The sequence below is a fragment of the Vombatus ursinus genome, unplaced genomic scaffold (genome assembly GCF_900497805.2).
Source record: "Vombatus ursinus unplaced genomic scaffold, bare-nosed wombat genome assembly UNPS02014832.1, whole genome shotgun sequence".
NCBI classification, from domain to species: Eukaryota; Metazoa; Chordata; class Mammalia; order Diprotodontia; family Vombatidae; genus Vombatus; species Vombatus ursinus.
In genome coordinates, this window is record NW_020954610.1 from 30,604,743 (window position 1) to 30,620,980 (window position 16,238).

Consider the following 16,238-nt stretch of genomic DNA (forward strand, 5'->3'; position numbering starts at 1 on the left):
ATTAAGCATCTACTGTGTTCTTGAGGAGATACAAAATTTAGATAGAACATATCCCTTTCCTCAAAGAGATTACAATTTAATTAAGAAACCAACATAGATGTCTATAATAGATATTATTATTTCATAAGTATATTAGAATCACCAAAACTGTTTGGTACTATTTAAAAAATAGAAAAGCTGATTAATGAAATCAGATAAGTAAGCAGGACTCAGAAATAAATAAATATATAAACTTGGTGTATAAACAATATCCAGGGGAAGAATTGTTAACTATACAAGAGACAGAGCTGATCATAGATAATAAAATCAACATTTTCAATTATATAAAAACTGTTGCATAAATAAAAAACAATGAAGCTAGAATTAGAAGGAAAAAAGTTAATTGGGAAAAATCTTTGAAGTAAATATCTCAGATAAAGGTCTGATACGTGGGAATGTAAATATGTAGGGAAAGTTATACAAATATAAAATAAAGTCATTTCCCCAATGGATAAGTGGCCAAATAATGTAAGCAAGCATTTTTCAAAGATAAAATGCAAGTTTCCAACAACTACATAAAAACTGATATAACAAGAGAAATACAAATTACAATAATGAAAGAAATACAAATTAAAACTGTACCCATCAGATTGGCAAAGATGACAAAAGACAAAAATGATAAACATTAAACTGAATGTGGGGAGGGGAGGTAATAACACTAATGCACTGTTGCTGGAGTTGTGAATTGATATAATTACTTTGAAAAACATTGGAATTATACTAAAAATAATAGTCATTAAACTCTAGATCCTTTGGGCAGATTATGCCACTACTTGACTCATAGAGAATAAAGATGGAGGGATAGTGCCATATATACCAAAATGTTTTTAGCAACAATGTTTTTAAAAGCAAAGATAATGATTAAAAATGTGGCATATGAGTGTAATGGAATATTGGCATGCCATAAGAGATTATGAAGATGAAGTCAGAAAAACCTTGAAAGACTTACATGATCTGGACTAAGAAATAGAAGGGTAGATGAGTAGAACAGAGTAGACATACAATCTGAATATAGTTACCCAGTGTTTGACAAGTGTAAAGACTTAAGTTTTTGGGTTAAGAATTCATTATTTGGTAAAAATTGTTGTAAAATCTGGAAAGCAGTCTGGCAGAAACTGGGCATAGACCAATATCCTATACTATTTACCAAGATAAGGTCAAAATAAATACGTGACCTAAATATAAAGAGAGAGATAACAAGAAAATTTGAAGAACATGGCACATAAATATCTATCAGACTTATGGATAGGTGAACAATTTATGAAAGAACAAGAGACAATGTTGTAAGATGTAAAATGGATAATTTTGATTACATTAAATTAAAAAGTTTGGACAAATAAAACAAATGTAGCCAAGATCAGAAGGAAAGCAGAAAGCTGAAGAAAAAAAATTATAAACAGTTCTTCAGATAAATGTCTCATCTGAAATACATAAAGAATTTTGCCAAATCTGTAAGAATGTGAGTCATTCCCCAATTGATAAATGGTCAAAGGATATTAACAGACAGTTTTCTGATGAAGAAATCAAAAAAATTTATAGTCATATGAAAAAATACTCTAAATCATTATTGATTAAAGAAATGCAAATTAAAACAAGCTTGAAATATCACTTTACACCTATCAGATTGGCTAATACAATAGAAGGGGAAAGTGACAAATGTTGGAAGGAATGTAGAAAAATTGAGACCTTAATTCATTGTTGGTATATCAGTGAGCTTATACAACTATTTTGGAGACAGATTTGTAATTATATCCAAAGAGTTATTAAATTACCTATAACCTTTGACCCAGCAATACCACTATCAGGTCTGTTCCCCAAGATGATTAGAGAAAATGGAAAAGAACCTACATGTTCTAAAATATTTATAGCAGCTCTCTTTGTGATGACAAAGAACTGGAAATTGTGGGGATGCCCATCAATTGGGGAATGGTTGAAACAAGTAATGGTATGTGTTCATAATGGAATATTACTCTGCTATAAGAAATGATGAGTTCAATAATTTTGGAAAAGCATGGAGAGACCTCCACAAAATAAAGAGTGAAATGAGCAGAACCAAAAGAACATTGTATACAGTAACAGCAGTGTTATTTTCAGAACAACTTTGAGCAATCAAGTCATTCTGACTATTATAAATACCCAAATTAACGTCAAAGATCCTATGAAGGAAAATGCTATTTGAATCCAGAAAGGAATGTTGCTGTGGAGTAGGAAATAATGAGGTGGTTGATTTAGAAAAACATGGAAAGATTTGAACTTATAAAGGAAGATACTATCAACCTTCAGAGAAACAGATGATAGGAGGAAATAAGCATAGTACAGTCTTATGTATATGTGTGTATACGTGTGTGTTTATATCTATGCATATGTATATGTACACACATATACATGTATATATATATACAAATATATGTATGTGTGTGTGCATATATATGTCTGTATATGTATATGTGTATATATGTGTGTGATTTTATATATATATACATCCACACTTATTTGTAGCCTTCTATAGGGTGGGGGAGGAGTTAAAAGTACATAGCAGAGAATAAAAGAAAACCAACAAGGAAGCTGGAACCAACAAAGAAAAGCTGAGCAGCTTTGAAAACAATGAGTAGTATTTAATGTATAGGATTTCTTGAAATGGAAATTTATTGTTTTGTATTGAATCCTCTCTTATGGTCTGCTGTGTGCATGGCAATGTTTTGGTTTTTGGTTTTGGGGGGTTTTTTTGCTTTTCTCATTTTGTATTTAAGTGAAAAAAATTTTTTTTTAAATTACAAAAGCAAGGACTTGTATGAACCAAGGTAGAGCAAAGAAAGCAAAATCAGTGGAACAATGTATGTGATGACTACAACAATGTAAGACCTTAGTTTTAGTTTAATTTCTGACACATATCTTTGTGACCATGATCAGATTGCTTGTTCTCTCAGTGATCCAGCCAACTCTCAAATACTATTAACAAATGACAGATAAGTTGCTGAACTACAATGATGGAGGTAGTTTTGATTCCAGAAATTCTCTATACTGATGAAATCATACATCCAGACATCATCATCATCACTTTGGAATAACTTGTCTGTGTCTAATTATTGAATGTTTAAAGCAGGGGTCCAACCTGACCTATTAACATAAGCTGTTGACTCTAAAATATGAGAAATCAAAGTAAAGACTAGTATTTCTCATTAACACTACTTCTTAGAGAAGTTTAACCAGTATAAAGCAATTGTTACAACAAAAGGGACTAAGACCATTTCAGTCCCAAATCACATGATCTTCTTATTGAGAAGACGAGGGAAAAACTGATAAAGAGTGTAATTTCAATGTCAAAACATTATAAAGGATGATGGTAGAAGATTAAATTGCTATTGCCTCACACTGTAGTGAGGAAGGGAAAATAAACCTACAGGAGGTTTGACCAATCTATGTCAGATCATCTCAGAAGCATTTATAGAATGCTTAGAAGTTTCTAAGAAACTTAGAAAACAACAAAGAAATGGGATTAGAAATAGGTTTATGTTATTTCTAGAACTATCTATTCTCATAATGGATAATAATCAAAACCACATTTGGACTCTACTAATTCAATATTCAATAAGGAACTTGCAATGACCCTTAAGAAAGCTTCGCTATTAGTGGTGAGGTTCTCCCAATGCTCTTCTTTGTAAATGACAGTTTCCCATTTGCATCAAAAGCTAATATTTTACAAGATCTGCTCAATGAAATCCCCAGTCATTCAAAAAGAAATCAATAGAGAAATCCACAAAGGAAAAATATCAATATCTTTTGTGTGTCTTCCTAAGGTCCAGATCTGACTACAGAAGCCTTCAATAACTCACTCTTGTGCCTTGGATAAAATACAAATTTCTCAGGACCTGCACAATCTGACTTCAATCTGCCTTTCCAGATATATTAGATTATACCCCTTTGCAAACCATACATTTAAGCCTCGTTGATGTTCTTCAAATATGGTCCTCCATCTCCAGACTGGACATTTTCAATGACTGCCCCCCATTCCTGGAATGCTCTCCATTCTCCTCTCTACCTTCTGCCTTCCCTGACTTCCTTCAAGTTACAGCTAAAGTTTCACCTTCTACAGGAAGCCTTTCCCAATCTCCCTTAAAGCTAATGCTTTCCTTGTGTAGATAATTTCCTGTTTAGCCTGTGTGTAGCTTGTTTGTATAAACATAATTGTAGACTGTGAACTCCATAAAGGCAGGGACTATCTCTCATTTTCCTTTGTGCCTGGCACATAGTAAGTGCTTAATAAATGTTTATTGACTGATTGGTTGATTCATTACCTTGCTGCTCTTCTGGTTTTGGAGTTAGGTACTTGATCCTAAGTCCTAGAACTCTTGCCAGGCTTCTATATTTAGCAATTCTCCCCACTACTCCAAAAGGCTGGTTACTTCTCAGATCACATGGATCTCCTGCCTCTCCATGATTATTGTCCCCAGGAAATACAGCTAGGTATAATTATTCATTATAATGAATCCCTTGAAGTGGTAATATTATTCAAATTTAAGGTGATTGCAATTGCTGGGGCTCTTGATCCTGGACTGTTTCCACCAGGATCTGAAGATGTGATGGTTGAGGGGTTAGCAGATGACATAGGGTTAGGGATTCTAGAGTCCTGCATTAGTATTATTTTTCTCAATTTATAGTATTATTTCTTTAAAACAGTAGAGAAAATTGATCTTCTCCCACCCGTTTTATTCCTTACATTTGGTAGCCAACACCTATTTAAATGAGCAATTTTGTGGTAAATCAATATCCTTACTAGAAAAGGAAAAGGACAGGACCCACTTAAAAATTATATATCCACATTATTTTATTGACAAATATGCTTTACAGACAAGTCGGGCCTTTGGAGGGATGGGGATGAGAAATACAACAAATCTCTAAATCTGCATCAAACTGATTCATTTCAGGGAGAATGTAAAAACTCTAAAGAGGACTTTCCAGTTTGCAGCTTGTATATATCATGGTCTTTATCTCTGACATCTCATTAAATGTCTTGGGTCCTTGGGATTCAAAGAAAATAATTGAGAATTTTGGACATCGTAATTGACAGTAATTGGAGATAATGCCAAAAAGGTAAGATGAGGGCATAACTATAATGAATTATTTGTGGTATGTACATTAAGTATACTGAAAGAGGAACAAGAGAAATTTGGGTACTATATTAATGGTAGCACAAATGCATAGAGTAAATCCTTTATGGAGAATTATGGGGAATACATGAACATGGATTATATAATATTGATAGATATAATCCTTACAAACAAAAGTTCTTTGAGGTCCTCAATAATTTTTAAGAGTGTCCAGGAGTCCTGAGACCAAAATGTTTGAGAACCACTGTACTATATCATGTTACACCTATAATAAGTTCACTCAGAAACTTTTGTCCCCTTCCACTCTTAGAAAGCTACAGATTAATGGAATAGATAAGATTATGAATCTAGATTAGATTTATCATTGCTATTAACAATGTTGTTTAACATGCTCCTCTGGAAGATCATTATATCTCACTTTGTCTTCCGTCTGCTCCTGGTTTATTTAAAGAAAGTTTTCAATTTCCCTAGAAAGTTGCATTTCATTTATTGCTTTAACTTTTCTGTTTCTACTCCTCTCAGTGTAAACAGGACAGCAGAGAACAGGAAATGAATGTTCCATGGTATCTTTAGATCAGTTCAGATAGATCAGTCCCTGCTCAGGATAACAAAGGCTACACCAATAGATTGCTTGCTAATTCAAGGAGGCAGAAAGCAAACACTTCGTGCAAGATGCCTCAGAATATTTCAGTTTTTGTAATAATATTCCTAACTGCCTATGAGTTCAGGGTGGAAAAGAATTGCAGATATCAATGACCAGTAAAGATAGTCCTAACAATTTTTTACAACGTTCGTTGTTAAAGATGTTGAAGTCATTATGTATTCTTTTTAAAAATTACTAATTTTAACATTAAAAAATTTTTTTAAAAAGTCTTTCTCTCTTCTGCCAGCCCCTCCCCCATCTATGAAGAAGGCAAGCAATATGATATCAATGATACATATGAAATACTGTAAAAGATAATTCTATATTAGCTATGTTGAGGGGGAAAGCAAGAACAATAAAGGTTGTTTTTTTTTTAATTATACTTCAATTTGCACTCAGAGTTCATCAGTTCTCTCACTGAAAGTGGATAGCATTTTTCATCAAAAGTCCCTTAGAATTGTCTTGGATCAGAGCACCTAAGTCTTTCACAGTTGATCATTGTTGCAATATTGCTGTTACTGAGTCACCAAGTATTCTTTAAGATGGCAAGGCACATTCAATTGATATTGCTAGAAGCATGGGTGGTAAATATGGTAAATGCATTCTTAGAGAAGGCTCTTCAGAGGAAACTTGCTCAAACCAGTGTCTAGTATATTTATGCCATTAACTGTAGCCGTGCAGCAAGAAATTGCCAACAGAATTCAAAAAGTGATCACCAAGGAGCTGGGATAGCCAGTGTCATGTTACTGGGATCTTGTCATTGCAACAATTCACTGGAGCTGGGCTTCTTAAACTTTTTCCATTCATGACCCCTTTTCACCTGAGAAATTTTTACATGACCTTGGCTATATAGATATATAAAATACATACACATATCAAACATTTATTGATAATAAATCATAAAGAAATTCATTTTAAAACAATTCTTTGGTATACATATAATTTTACCATTTATTAAAGATTAAAGCAAATGTGTGTACTAATAAGATGGATGTGCTTTCTTATTTACAAGTAAATACTTTGAGTTGACAGCAATAAATTTCTCCAAACACTGTTTTCTTTATTTGAAGATTTTAAAAATCATTCAAAATATTTCTTTGGTTTTTTGCAGTACGCTGCATACTTGGTATTATATCAGTTGAGTTTGGCTGGTTTCATGCTCTCTGCAGCCAAAACTTCATTACAAATTAAGCAAAGAGGTTTTTCTTCACCATTATCTTTATTAAAAGTAAATCCATATTACAAAAATGAGTTGACACATTTTCTTTTTTTCATTAATTTAGGTGTACTGCAACCTGGTAGCAAATACTCTGCCGCAGTGTTATTAGTATTTTTACCTCTTCTGTCTAAATTTATCCACTTATTCATAACCAAAAAATACTTTTGTCATAAAACATAAATAAATATTGCTAATAATTTCTCAAAAATACTGGCTTTAGTTTATGAAATTACATTTGTTTGTGCTTAATTTAAAAAACTGATGTCCACACTTACATACACATATAGTGGAGATGGTGGAGAAGTATTATTAAAGGGCTTTTGCCTTTATTTGCTGCAATTAAACACTTACGTTTCTGTAAAAGAATGAGATAACACCAATTTTTAAAATCAAACATTCTAACATAATGAACTTTTGTTTTTAAAACTTTGAGTTGCAAATTTTCTGCCTTCCTTCCTCCCCAACCACCCTCATTGAGAAGGCAAGCAAATCGATACAGGTAATACATATGTAGTCATGCAAAACACATTTTGACTTTATTTTGGTATATGGTGTGAGATTTTGATCAATGCCTAGTTTCTGCCATACTCTTTTCCAGTTTTCCCAGCAGTTTTTTTCAAAGAGTGAGTTCTTATCCCAGAAGTCGGGGTCTTTGGGTTTATCCAATAATAGATTACTATAGTCATTGACTACTGTGTCTTACATACTTAACCTATTGCACTGATCCACCACTCTATTTCTTAGTCAATACCAAGCAGTTTTAATCATTGATGCTTTACAATACAATTTAAGATCTGGAATGGCTAGGCCACTTTCCCCTGCATTTCTTTTCATTAGTTACCTTGATATTCTGGGCCTTTTGTTCTTCCAAATGAATCTTGTTATTATTTTTTCTAACTCTATAAAATAATTTTTGGTAGTCTGATTGGTATGGCATTGAATAAGTAAATTAGCTTAGGTAGAATTGTCATTTTTATTATGTTAGCTTGACCTACCCATGAGCAACTGATGTTTTTCCAATTTTTTAGATCTGATTTTCTTTGTGTGAAAAGTGTTTTGTAATTGTGTTCATATAGTTCCTGGGTTTGTTTCAAGAAGTAGACTCCTAAACATTTTATAATGTCTACAGTAAGTTTAAATGGAATTTCTCTTTCTATCTCTTGCTGTTGGGCTTTGTTGGTAATATATAGAAATGCCAATGATTTATGTGGGTTTATTTTATAGCCTGCGACTTTGCTAAAGTTGTTTATTATTTCAAGTAGTTTTTTACTTTATTCTCTAGGATTCTCTAAGTATATCATCATGTCATCTTCAAAGAGTGATAGCTTTCTTTCTTCTTTGACTATTCTAATAACTTCAATTTCTTTTTCTTCTGTTATTGCTAAAGCTAACATTTCCAGTACGATATTGAACAACAGTGGTGATAATGGACATCCTTGTTTCACCCCCGATCTTATTGGAAATGCTTCTAGCTTGTCCCCATTACAGTTGATACTTGCTGAAGGTTTTAGGTAGATGCTATTTATTATTTTAAGGAAGACTCCATTTATTTCTGTGTTCTCTAGTGTTTTTAATAGGAATGGGTGTTGTATTTTGTCAAAAGCTTTTTCTGCATCTATTGAGATATGTGGTTTCTGTTAGTTTTGGTGTTGATATGATCAATTATGCTGATAGTTTTCCTAATATTGAACCAGCCCTGCATTCCTGGTATAAATCCTACCTGGTCATAGTGTATTATTCTTGTGATAAGTTGCTGTAATCTATTTGCTAAGATTTTATTTAAAATTTTTGCATCTATATTCATTATGTTCACTTGTTTTCCATTATTATCTTGCATCACTCTCATTTCTCTTCCCAGTTTTTCCTCTACTTCTCTTACTTGCTTCTCAAAATCCTTTTTGAGTTCTTCCATGGCCTGGGACCAATTCATATTTTTCTTGGAGGCTTTGGATATAGGAGCTTTGACTTTGTTGTCTTCTTTTGGTTGTATGTTTTGATCTTCTTTGTCACCAAAGAAAGATTCTATGGTCTGACATTTTTTGCGAGGTTGGTTCATGATCCCAGCCCATGTTAAGGTAGGGGTCTGCTTCCAGTGTGGAGAATGTACTGTTCCAAGCTTCAAAGCTTTTGTGCAGCTGTTTTAAGAGATACTTCTAGGGACCTGTACATTTTCAGTTCTTCCAAGGTGATATGATAAGGTGCAAGGAGTTTACTCCTTTCCTGGGCTGTGCTCTGGTCTATAAGTGACCACAAACACTCTCTTCTGCCTTGGAACTGTGAGGAGGATCTCCTCTCCACCACCACTACAAGCTCTACCATGCCAACACTACTCCTTGCCCCAGGACCACCAGCCAGAACTGTGACCCAGATCCAAGCACAGGCCAAGCAAGAAAATACTGCACCAGCAAAGAGATCTCTGCCATCCTCTTCTGATAAACCACTCAATTCCCACTCAGTATATGGGCCAAGAGCTCTGGAAGCAGCTGCCACCCCAGGGCCACACTCAGGGACTGGGGCTGGGACCAAGCTTCTCTCTCACCATAGTCACAGACTTTTCCCACTGACCTTCTAAGTTGTCTTTGGCATTCATGGGTTGAGAAGTCTGGAAACTACCATAGCTGCCCATGATTCAGTCCTCTGAGGGGTGCTCCAGTTTTGCTGAGGCCTTTTTTGCCTGCACACCTATGCCAAACTTCATTCCTCTCCCTGCCTGGTGCAATAGATCTTTCTAATCAACCATCCAGGTTGTCTTGGGCTGGAAATTTGTTTCACTCTGTCTTTTTGTGGGTTCTGCTGCTTTAGAATTTGTTTAGAACCATTTTTTTTTACTGGTATTTAGAGGGGTTTGGGGCTGAAAGTCTTTATTTTCCATAACTAAACTATTATGTTTCTATAAGAGCAGAAAATTTGTATGTACAGTAAAAATGCTGCAATTCATAACATGCAATAGTCTCGAATCTGAGCCAAGGTGTTTCTGGTAGCATTCTTTGGCATTGCATAGCATGACAGCATGTGCAGTAGAAAGTGCACATGTTATGTGTTCAGAACCAAGGCTTCACTAAAGTCACACCATGTACTCTATGCAACATGAGCAAGTGCTACCAGAAACACCTCAGATTGATTGAATTAATTTTTTGTCATTGCATATTCAGAAACCTTTTACTGTTGCAAAATTTTTCATGACCCCCATATTCAGTTATGTGGCCCCATATGGGGTTGCAACCTATAGTTTAAGACGCGCTACACTAGATAGCCAGAAATGGCATTTTTGAGGGAATAAATTAAAACACCTAATCAAACAGTGCTCCTGGGGTACTGTGCGGTTCAAATGAGATGATGGATGGAAAGCATTTTGCAAACCTTAAAGCACTATATAAATGCCATGTGATATTATTATTATTAGCCTACAATTACCAGGCCACCTATCTGTTGATGGGTTACTTCTCTGAACCTTCTACTGCATTCCTGCTGAGTTCAAGCAGTGTTTATAGCAATAAAGGGGTGCTAGCAAACATTTAAGACAAGGCTCTGGCGGGGGGAGGGTGTACGCACATATAGTTATAAGTTTGATCTGCATTATTAACACTTTCACAAATCTAGATAATCAACAAAATAACAAATCAAGCCCTAATTGTAAGGACTGCTATTTCTGAGGTGCAAATGCTCACACTGAAAATTTAACAGTTGACACCCAAGCGGTTGGAGCTGGCTCCAGCATATATTTGCAATGCTCTCAAACCAATCCCACCTATTTGGCAAGCTACAATGGAGCCAGTACTAGAAACTAAATATTAGTGGAATTTTTAAGGTTATAATTGTACTGTTAGTAAAACATTTAAGTAGCTGGTACCTACATAGAATCAACTCCTTTATGTTTTTGCTAAGAGGGAAGTGTTTGTAAACTTATGCCCATCACAATATAAATGCCACCTCCTTGATGAAGCCTTACCTGAGCCCATCCAGTTGGTAGCAAACTTCTTCACCTCAGACTTAACTCCGTACCTTGATTAGAGCTTCTATAATGTACTTTTTTCTCATTGTGTATTTTGGTAATCTTTGTATACCTTTTATTCCCATATTAGCATATAAGTATCATAAGGGGCAGGATCTCATCTTATTTTAACTCAGTATCTCCTCCAGTGCCATAAATGGCACAAAGTAAGCCTTCAGCAAATTTGTTGAATTGAATTATACTTCTTGACCCTCACCAAGTATATCAGTTATCATCAATATGTTATTGTAAATGTTCACACAGTCATGACTCACCAAAAAGTGAGCATCATCAGTTCAAAATGTCTATTGTTCCTTGAATTTCCCAATGTTTCATACAATGCCTATTTTAGGCTTCCCATTTATTACACTTATTCTATACCATATTCTATATTTCAGTCAAACTGAACAAGTCTCTAACATCCACTTATGTCTTTCCTTTGAGCATCACTTACACTTTACTCACAACTTCTTGCATGAATGAAATTGACACCCTTCTCCCACATTCTACAGCTGTTCCAATCTATCCCTTTCTTCAATCAATCAGTCAATAAACATGTATTCAGCACATACTATGTGCTAGGCACTATGCCTAGGCCTGAAAATACAAAAAGAATCAAAAGACAGTCCCTGCCCTCAGGAAGCTTACAATCTAATGGGGGTTAAATATACACAAATAAATACAAAACAAGCTATATACAGGATAATTGGGAAATAATTAGAAGGAAGGTACTGGAATTAAGAGGGGTTGTCCTTTCTTCTATGTCAAATTTACATTTTTTTCCTGTGAAGCTTTCCTTGAAATCCCCAGGTGAAATAATCTTCCTGTAGCACTCTATCTGGATTTCTCTCTCTAAATGTGAAATCCATATCCAATGACCAACAAGCAGGCATATTATTGAAGGAGCTGAATCATATAAATCTTGAAATTCTTGCTATGAATTAAACCAAAATAGAAAAGAAAAGAAGTTGCAGTTTAGTGAAAGGATGGCTCATCTATCTCTCTTGGATAAGAAAAAAACATGACTTAATAGAGTGGGTTTTATCATGTGCCCAAACACACTTAGAAATACTATTTCTTGAGATATTTGGTTACCATATATTGCAGTACTAATGTTAAATTCAGGGGAGAGTCCTGACATAATCAAAGTCACTTCCCCCAACTCCTCATTAGAAAAAGCCCACCTTGGTAGGCAGAGCCAAGATGGCAGAGGGAAAGCAGTGACTTGCTTGAGCTCTCCCCCCAAACTCCTCCAAATACCTATAAAAAATGGCTCTAAACAATTCTAAAGCAGTAGAACCCACAAAAAGACAGAGTGAAACAAATTTCCAACCAAAGACAGCCTGGATGGTTGATCAGAAAGGTATATCGTGCCAGCGGGTTGAGGAGTGCAGTTCAGTGTGCGCGCGCAGGCCACAGCGACCCTGGAGCAGGCCTCACAGGATGGAATCATGCGGAGCTGTGGCAGTTTCCATATTTCTCAACCCATGAATGCCAAAGACAACTTAGAAGGTCAGTGGGAAAAGTCTGTGACTGTGGTGAGAGAAGGAGCTAGGTCTCCGCTGCCCCCAGGGCCACGAGTGTTTCCTGAGCTTCCGGTCCACAGACTGAGGGGGAATCAAGTGGCTGATCAGAGAGGGATTGCAGGGTTCTCTTTGCCAGTGCTGAGGCAGGAATTTCTTGCTTTACCGGTGCTTAGATCTGGGTCACAGTTCTGAGGGGTGGTCCTGGGGTGAGGAGGAATGCTGGTGTGATGGAGCTTGTTGTGGTGGTGGAACTTGTTCTGGTGGTGGAGAGAAAACACCTCGCCCCTTATCATAGCACCTTGGAAGAACTGAAAATTTTCAGGTCCCTAGAAGTATCTCTGAAAACAGCTGCACAAACCCCTGAAACTTGGGACAGTACATTCTTCACTTGGAAGCAGACTTTTACCTTAACAAAGAGTTTAAAACTCAAGTAATTGGCCAGTATCATGAGTAAGCAGTGCAAAAAGAGTCAGACTATATTATCTTACTTTGGTGACAAAGAAGATCAAAACCTACAACCAGAAGAAGACAATGAAGCCAAAGCTCCTACATCCAAAGCCTCCAAGAAAAATGTGAATCAGTCCCAGGCCTTGGAAGAGCTTAAAAGGGATTTTGAGAAGCAAGTAAGAGAAGCAGAGGAAAAACTGAGAGTTTTGCAAGAAAATCATGAAAAACAAGTCATCAACTTGCTAAAGGAGACCCAAAAAAATACTGAAGAAAATAACACCTTAAAAAATAGCCTAACCCTCTCCTGGGAGGAGTCGAGCAGGTAGCGGAGCCTCGTGTGAGAGGTGCAGAATCCGGGAAAGGCAGCACTGGCCAGGGCCAGGGCCAGAGAAGGTGGAAGGGCAAGGGGAGGATCGGTCGGCACCCCCGGCCTAGTTCCCTGCCTCGGCACCAGGGAGCAGACATGGCCCAGAACCTGAAGGACTTTGCGGGGCGACTGCCAGCCGGGCCCCGAGGCATGGGCACAGTGCTGAAGCTGCTGCTTGGGGCCGGTGCCATGGCCTATGGAGTCCAAGAGTCAGTGTTCACTGTGAAAGGTGGGCACACCTTCTTTAACCAAATTTCTTTAACCAAATTGGGGGTGTGCAACAGGACACTATCCTCACAGAAGGACTACATTTCAGGATCCCCTGGTTCCAGTATCCCATCATCTATGACATTTGTGCCCAGCCCTGCAAGATCTCTTCTCCCACTGGCTCCAAAGACCTTCAGACAGTGAACATCTCCCTTTGAGTGCTCTCCCGACCCAATGCCCTGGAGCTGCCCAGCACGTACCAGTGCCTAGGCTTGGACTACGAGGAGTGTGTGTTGCCCTCTATCGTGAATGAGGTGCTCAAGAGTGTTGCAGCCGAGTTTAATACCTCCCAGTTTATCACGCAGCAGGCCCAGGTATCCTTGTTGATTCGGCGGGAGCTGACAGAACAGGCCAAGGACTTTAGCCTCATTCTGGACAATGTGGCCATCACAGAGCTGAGCTTCAGCAGAGAATACACAGCCGTGGTGGAGGCCAAGCAAGTCGCTCAGCAGGAAGCCCAGAGGGCTCGGTTTCTCGTGGAAAAGGCAAAACAAGAGCAGTGGCAGAAGATTGTACAAGCTGAGGGTGAAGCTGAGGCTGCCAAGATGCTCGGGGAAGCTCTGAGCAAGAACCCCGGCTACATCAAACTTCGTAAGATCCAGGCTGCCCAGAACATCACCAAAACCATCACCACATCTCAAAACCGCATCTGTCTCACTGCTGACAACCTTGTGCTGAACTTGCAGGACGAAAGCTTTACTCAGGGAAGTGACAATCTCATCAAGGGCAAGAAATAGAGACCTCCTCCTGACCTCAAGAGAAAGCTGATCTCTTCCTCCCTGAGTTAGTCTTGGATGAGCCGGCAGATGAGTCCACCTCCCTCACCCCACCATCATGTGACTTTCCTCCATCACCCTTCCCCAACTGGTTGGATAAATGAAAACTGACAGATGTTCCTTTCCCTAATCCCCCTCCCCATATTTCGCTGGGGGCCTGGGGTATAAGGACTGTGTGATTTCTTAGTGATTTCCTCTCTTGCTGGTTTCCCTCCAAGGCTGGGAGGAGATAGCAGCTATCCCAGGAATTCTCAATAAATTTTTATTACTTAAGTGGAAAAAAAAAATAGCCTAACCCAAATGGCAAAAGAGGTCCAAAAAGCCAATGAGGAGAAGAATGCCCTAAAAAGCAAAATTGGCCAAATGGAAAAGGAAGTCCAAAAGCTTACTGAAGAAAATACTTCCTTAAAAATTAGAATAGAGCAATTGGAAGCTAGTGACTTTATGAGAAATCAAGAAACTGTAAAACAAATCCAAAAGAATGAAAAATTAGAAAACAATGTGAAATATCTCACTGGAAAAACAACTGACCTGGAAAATAGATCCAGGAGAGAGAATTTTAAAATTATTGGACTATCTGAAAGCCATGCTCAAATAAAGAGCCTAGACATCATCTTTCAAGAAATCATCCAGGAAAACTGCCCTGATATTTTAGAACCAGAGGGTAAAATAGAAATGAAAGAATCCACCAATCTCCTCCTGAAAGAGATCCCCAAAGGAAAACTCCTAGGAATATTGCAGCCAAATTCCAGAGTTCCCAGGTCAAGGAGAAAATATTACAAGCAGCTAGAAAGAAACAATTTAAGTATTGTGGAAACACAATCAGGATAACACAAGATTTAGCTGCTTCTACATTAAGGGACTGCAGGACATGGGATATAATATTCCAGAGGGCAAAGGAGCTAGGATTACAACCAAGAATCACCTACCCAGCAAAATTGAGTATAATCCTTCAGGGGAAAAAATGGTCATTCAGTGAAATAGAGGACTTTCAAGCATTCTTGATGAAAAGACCAGAGCTGAATAGAAAATTTGATTTTCAAATACAAGACTTAAGTGGAACATGAAGAGGTAAACAGGAAAGAGAAAATCATAACAAACTTATTATGGTTGAACTGTTTACATTCCTGCATGGAAAGATGATATTTGTAACTCATGAGACCTTTGTCAGTATTAGGGTGGTTGGAGGGTAAAAAATTATATATACGTATATATAGATATAGATAGATAGATAGATAGATAGATAGATAGATAGATAGATAGATAGAGGGCACAGGGTGAGTTGAAAATGAAGGGGTCATATCTAGAGAATAAAATTAAGGGGTGAGAGAGGATTATACTAGGAGAATGAGAAAGGGAGAGGTAGAACGGGGTAAATTATCTCACAAAAAAACAGAAAAAAAAGGCTCTTATAGTGGAGGGGAAATGGGGAAAGGTGAGAGGAAATGAGTGAATCTTATTCTCATAGGATTTGACTTAAGGAGGGAATAACATACACACTCAATTGGCTATGGAAATCTGTCTTACCCTGTAGGAAAATGGGGGCGGGGAAGGGGACAAGACAGTAGGGGGGTGATAGAGAGGAGGGCAGATTGGGAAAGGGGCTAATCAGAAGCAAGTACTTCTGAGGAGGGACAAGGTCAAAAGAAAGAATAGAATAAATGGGGGGGTGGGATGGAATTAAGGGAAATAGAGTTAGTTTTTCACAGCATATCTACTATGGAAGTGTTTTGCATAACTGCACATATATAACCTATATTGAGTTGCTTGCCTTATCAATGAGGGTGGGTGGGGAGGGAGGAAGGGAGAAAATTTGAAACCCAAAGTTCTAAAAACACGTTTAAAAAAATGTTTT

General features: G+C 37.2%; 2 pseudogenes; one reads left to right on the forward strand and one right to left on the reverse strand.

Moving 5' to 3' along the window:
* Positions 1-13,438, reverse strand: part of LOC114025836 — a 199,788-nt pseudogene extending 186,350 nt beyond the window's left edge.
* On the forward strand, positions 13,437-14,344 carry LOC114025566 (annotated as a pseudogene).
* Positions 14,345-16,238: the final 1,894 nt, after the last annotated feature.